Source organism: Aquarana catesbeiana, linkage group LG03 (genome assembly GCF_042186555.1).
Source record: "Aquarana catesbeiana isolate 2022-GZ linkage group LG03, ASM4218655v1, whole genome shotgun sequence".
NCBI lineage: Eukaryota > Metazoa > Chordata > Amphibia > Anura > Ranidae > Aquarana > Aquarana catesbeiana.
This window is the reverse complement of record NC_133326.1, coordinates 697,817,850-697,824,164: the sequence shown is the minus strand read 5'-3', so window position 1 is coordinate 697,824,164 and position 6,315 is coordinate 697,817,850. Positions and strand designations below refer to the sequence as shown.

The following is a 6,315-nucleotide window of genomic DNA, read 5'->3' as shown; positions in this document are numbered from 1 at the left end:
CCTATGATGGACATAACACAGGGACTGGGCGTGACTGTGAGCGGAGGAGCCAAGCCTAGCCGAGTACACTTGACTATGTATGTATATCGGCGGCACTTGACTCCTCTCGGCTCCGCTCACAGTCATGCCCAGTCCCTGTGTTATGTCCATCATAGGGCAGGACTGGGCGTGACTGTGAGCGGAGCCGAGAGGAGCCAAGCCTAGCCGAGTACACTCGGCTATAAATGTATATCGGCGGCGCTCGCTCCTCCGCTCACAATCAGCGGGGGATTGGCTGGGATCGGTGGGGATTAGATTGGACCTGTGTTATGTCCATCAAAGGGCAGGACTACGAGAGGAGCTGAGAGGAGCGAAATACACAGGACCGGCTCTGTGTATCTCAGCAGAGCCATATTTAAACTGCAGTGACACCGACAAAGCTGCAATGTCACTGGGCAAGGCTGCAAATGACACTGACAAGGCTGCAGATGGACACTGATAAGGCTGCATTGATGGGCATTTAAATGTAAGTTTTTTTCCTTAAAAAGTTTTTTACCTTAAAATTCCCTCCTAAACTTGGGGTGCGTGTTATACGCCGGCACGTGTAATACGCCGATAAATACGGTATTCCTTTATCTTGCACAGGTGCTTTAAATCAGAGTCAATGGCTTGGAATTTTGGACAGGTATTTTATCTAAGGTCCCTTTCACATGGGTGCTCTGATCAGGTCCTCCTGTCAGTTTTTCAGGCGGACCTGATCGGACGCTCTATACTCCTCTATGGAGCGGCAGATGTCAGCGGTGACATGTCCACTGACATCCGCCGGTACCCGATCCAATCCTGTCCGTGAAATACAGACGGATGGAGACCCTATTTTCCAGCCATCTGGAGGATCGGATGAAAACAGACAGACGGTCCGTTTTCATCCGATCTCCCATAGAGAAGAGTGGGGCTCTGATAGGTCAGTCTCTGCACAGTGAGTGGAGACGGACCTGTCATCCGCCTGCTCTGCGGTGATCAACAGATCGATCCCCCACTGAGCAAAACGTAATCCATCGGGGGGAAAGACCGCGTGAAAGGGGGCTACGAGAAATTCCCAAAACATGGCCTGTTGGGGGTACTTGAGGACTGAGCTTGAGAACCACTTCTCTATAAGACCCCAAATCCCTTCTCTGCACATAAAAGCATTCAAAACACCAAGATCTGCGTTTCTGAATGATTTTTATTTTCAAAAAATGCCGCTGATAGTTTTGGAGTAAACCGGAAGTGATGTTATGTCATTGCTTCTGGGTTACTATTATGAATAGCTGATCAAAGATAATCCCGGCTTTGTTTGGCTGTCCAGCCAGCTGGCGGACATCAGGGCAGGACTTAGGGTGGTGAGGGCCCCTGGGCTTGAGTCACTTTCGAGCCCCACCTTCTATACATTACCTTAAACCTTTAGTTTTCTTTTAAGCGCGCCACTCTGATACTGTTTATCCGCCAGTACATCGCTGTCTAATGCAGACAGGTTTTCTCAACAGCAGTAAACGAGGCACTATGTAACTGCCAATAACCAATCAGCAAACCTCAAGATAAGAGTTTAAGGAGTTTTAAGGAAAAAAACTATTTAAGAAAAAAAAATTACATTTAAATGCTCATCAATGCAGCCTTGCACAGCGTCCATCTGCATGCTTGTCCAGTGTCATTTGCAGCCTTGTCAGTGTCATTTGCAGCCTTGCCCAGTGACATCGCAGCCTTGTCAGTGTCATTTGCAGCCTTGCAGCCTCCATCTGCAGCCTTGTCCATATCATTTGCAGCCTTGCCCAGGCTGCAGTTAAACTGCAGTGACTTGTCAGTGTCACTGCAGTTTAAATATGGTGCCGCCAAGATACACAGAGCCGTTCCTGTGTATCTCGGCTCCTGTCGGCTTTTCTTGCATCCTCTGGCAGTCTCGCCCAGTCCCGCCCTATGATGGACATAACACAGGTCCAATGACGGGACTGGGCGTGACTGTAAGAGCAGCCGAGCGTCGACATATATAGTCGAGTGTACTCGGCTAGCTCCGCTCACAGTCACGCCCAGTCCCTGTGTTATGTCCATCATAGGGCGGAAGTAGGCGTGACTGTGAGCGGAACCAGCTGAGTATAGCCAAGTACACTCGGCTGGGGCCCGCGGGGCCCCCTATTGGGTGGGGGCCCATGGGCTTGAGCCCAGTCAAGCCCAATGACAAAACCGGTCATGGCGGACGCTGTGGGACAGGAGAGCCCGAGAGAGCCACGGAAGGCGGCTTGTGGGGGACATCCCCTCCTGCTGCTTCTAATAGCAATTGAGGGTCTGGTGAGCCACTCTGACTGCTATTACAAGAGAGCCGACCGCTGGCTCTAAAACATGATACTGGGTTGATGGCATCACTTCAGTATACCCACTGAAAGTCAAGCAATATACGGGTACGTCGTTGGATGGGAAGTGGTTAAGGCGTCTTTTTTTCACACAAGATTTACATAACTTTCACCCAGGATTCAAGCATGTTTCCAATAAATGTAACCACTTCCCGCCCAACGATGTCATATGACATTACAGATTTGAGTGGAGATATCTGAATGATGGGTGCAGCTGCAGGCATCATCCAGATATAAAAAAAATTCTGCTGGCGATTCCCTGCACCGTAAAAACAATCATAGCAGCTATGCAGCCACTTGCTTGTTTTTACAGGCGGCGCGATTGTACATCCCCCCCTTCCACCGCCCTCCGGTGCTTCTGACCAGCTCACCCCTGCAATTGGCAAGCCAGAGAATGAATTGGCCAGTGGCGGCCATTTACCATAGAGCTGACTAAGGACCAGATGGCCCCCAGTCATCTCTATGACCTTCTGAAGCCGGGTGCGACGTTATGACGTCACGCCCGGCCCTGGCAGTTGTAAACGCTGCCGTTGTCTCAGCTATGAAAGAAATAATTTTTTTCTTTTCTTAGGCTTTCCAGCCTGGAAGAGAGATGTGGGGACTTATAGACCCCAGATCTTGCTGTAAAGAGGACCTGTCATGCCCTATTCCTATTACAAGGGATGTTTACATTCCTTGTAATAGGAATCAAAGTGATCAAAACATTTTTTTTTTTTAAAGTGTCAAATTAGAAAAATTTAAGTAAACATAACAATAAAAAAAAAAAATTAAAATGCCCCTGTCCCCGCATGATCGCTCGCGGAATCGAACGCATACATACGTCGCGCCTGCATATGTAAACCTCGTTCAAACCACACATGTGAAGTATTGCTGTGAACGTTAGAGCAAGAGCAATAATTGTAGCCCAAGACCTCCTCTTTAACTCTAAAAATGTAACCTGTAAAAATGTTTAAGCGTCGCCTATGGAGATTTTTAAGTATCGAAGTTTGCCGCCATTCCACAAGTGTCAGCAATTTTAAAGTGTGACATGTTAGGTATCCATTTACCCGGCCTAACATCATCTTTTACATTATGCAAAAAAATTGGGCTAACTTTCGTGTTTTTTTTTTTAATTCATAAAACAGTGTTTTTTCAAGAAAAAACGCTTTTGAAAAATTGCTGTACAAATGCCGTAGGACATAAAAAGTTGCAATGATCACCATTTTATTCCCTAGTCTCTGATAAAAAAAAACATATACAATGTTTGGGGGTTCTGAGTAATTTTCTAGCAAAAAAATTATGATTTTTACATGTAGGAGAGAAGTGTCAGAATTGGCCTGGGTGGCAAGGTGAATCTTGTGTGAAAATTGTAAAAATACTAAGCAAAAAATTATTGAAAACCATAATACCCAAATTTCACAGTTTTTTCATTTTATTGATTAGTTTAAAATTATGCCTAAAACAATCTATAATTTCCTGATTCCTTAAACTATAAATAATTGGATTCAAAAAAGGAATTACAACTGTGTATAACACAGAGGAAAACTTGTTTATCTTCATCACATTTTGCTGAGAAGGAACCATGTAAGTAATACATATTGATCCAAAGTACATGGAAACAGAAGCCAGATGTGAACTTCATGTGGAGAAGGTTTTTTGCCTTCCGGATCGTGAGGAAATTTTCAGGATGGTGGAAAATATGGAGATATAGCTGACTACGATCAAGACAAAAGTGATGACGCCAAGAAAAAGGACAATGAAGATTTGTTCCATATCCACCAGAGATGTGTCCGAAGTAGACAGCTGCAGAAGTGGAGCTAGATCACAATAGAAATGGTCAATAGTGTTTGAACCACAGAACTGTAGGTGGTAGATTGTAATCATCAACAGGAACATTACTGTAAATCCAACCATCCATGTCCAAGAAACCAGATGGTTGCGAGTGTTGATGTTCATAATGGAAGAATATCTCAGAGGGTTGCAAATAGCCAAATACCTGTCATACGCCATAACAGTTAGGAGAAGACATTCTGCACTACCTGTTGAGGATGCCAGATAGTATTGGATGATACAACCATAGAATGATACAAAACCTCCATTTGACCATAAAATGTACAGCATGTTAGGTATGATCGTGGTGGTCATAAATACTTCACAGGCAGATAGATTGCTAAGAAAAAAATACATGGGAGACTGGAGATTTGTACTTGTAGATATCAAGGTTATAATTATAATGTTCCCTGTTATTGTGGCCATATAAGTGATGAGGAACAAAACAAAAATACAATTTTTTATCTGATGGAGATTCCCGAACCCTAGAAGAAACATCTCTGTCACCATTGTTTTGTTCTGACCACATGTGGCCTGGTGGAAAATAATACATTGTATTAATACATAATACAATAATAAAAGCAGTAAACATTAGTTTGTAAACCGCAGAATGTAAAATAAATTTTAAAGTGAATCTAAAGGTTGTAATAGTAAAAAAAAAAAAACTTGTTATACCTACCTCCTCTGTGCAACGGTTTTGTATTGGGCATCTCCCCCCTTTGCAAAGTTTCCTCAAAATTTGGAAAATCTGAATGTTTTTTTTTGGTGTTACCAAAGCTATTGTCAAAAATGAGGCATAGAAAGCAAGGCCATAGGGGATATAAACCAAAAGCAAAGTTAAAGAAAACAAAACCTATATCATGGAGAGGGTCTTTTTAATGAGGTTTCAAGGATTACATTGAAGATACAAACACACATTAGGTGTGTGAAGGTTCTTTTTATCTAGGTAATGGTATAGCTAGTAAGTGGTTAGCGACATTCAACTATTGAAGACATTTCATAGGTTATTCAAGCCACTTCTTCAGTTCCAATGAGTGTCAAGAAATTACCGAAATTACCCCAACATTTATATCCACACTTTAAGACTCCTTCATCCAATCACAATGGCATACGTAGATGATGATTGTCCAAGAACAGGATTAGAGGTCTGAAAGTTAGGGAACCACCCTGTTCTATTCACAAAATTCCATTGTTGGTACCAGAATGTCTGCACAGGTGTTGGTTCTACAATCAGGCCAAGATGGTGACAACAGAGTATCCACAAACAAGGACAACAGATGTCTCAAGCATGTTTGGAATGTTTGTGGCTACCCAGACTGGGCCTACCCAGACTGTTTGGACTCAAACTAGAAAAAATAAGAGACAAAATGGCAATAGGCGAACCTTTAGAGATGTTCCCTCCGAAACTAACGATTCTGATACGTCTTCTGTTTCCTCCCTCTCCTCACAGGCACCAGTAATTTCCAAGGACTCTGGACCTTCCAGAACACACACCAACGGCAACACTCACGCACCTACGGGGTCAAGTAAGCGACACCCTAACACAAATCGCACACCAATTCACACGAGAGCGACTACGGCCAAATCCAATACTTCACACGCACTGGCACATCGGGACACTCTTCCCAATACTCAAGTGAGTACTTCACTATCCCCAACCTCAGTGATTTCAACTAATCACACTCACGACTCAAATCAGCCAGATTTTCGTCCGGCTCCGATCTTCACACAACCGGTACACGAATCGAAAAAGATAACCATCACGGAGGGTCTCCAAAAACAGGCCAAAACTTCGAGATAATAAATTTATCTTCTATTCCCCTTAGTGCTGATCAACTCTCTGTCCTGGAATTAGGATTGACCTTCTGTCCAACACAGAGAGTTGATCACTTTGAACTTATCAAAGATCTTAATTTATTTGCTCGCAAGCTCATGCTTCGCATCATTTTTGACAAATCCGTACAATCCAATACAATACCACCTCAACCCACAGTGGAAAACATCACACTGAATGAAATCAAAGCAATAGAAGAGCTCATGGAGCTTTGGGACGAGGGTCATATAGATGAGACTGACCTTTTGGAGGCCCAGACTCTTGGTCAGGATGGTTTCCCTGACCATGGGTCCGGTGCTTCCTATCCAGTTG

General features: G+C 43.8%; 1 pseudogene; it reads right to left on the bottom strand.

Moving 5' to 3' along the window:
• Positions 1-3,755: 3,755 nt before the first annotated feature.
• On the bottom strand, positions 3,756-4,679 carry LOC141134295 (olfactory receptor 10A7-like; annotated as a pseudogene).
• Positions 4,680-6,315: the final 1,636 nt, after the last annotated feature.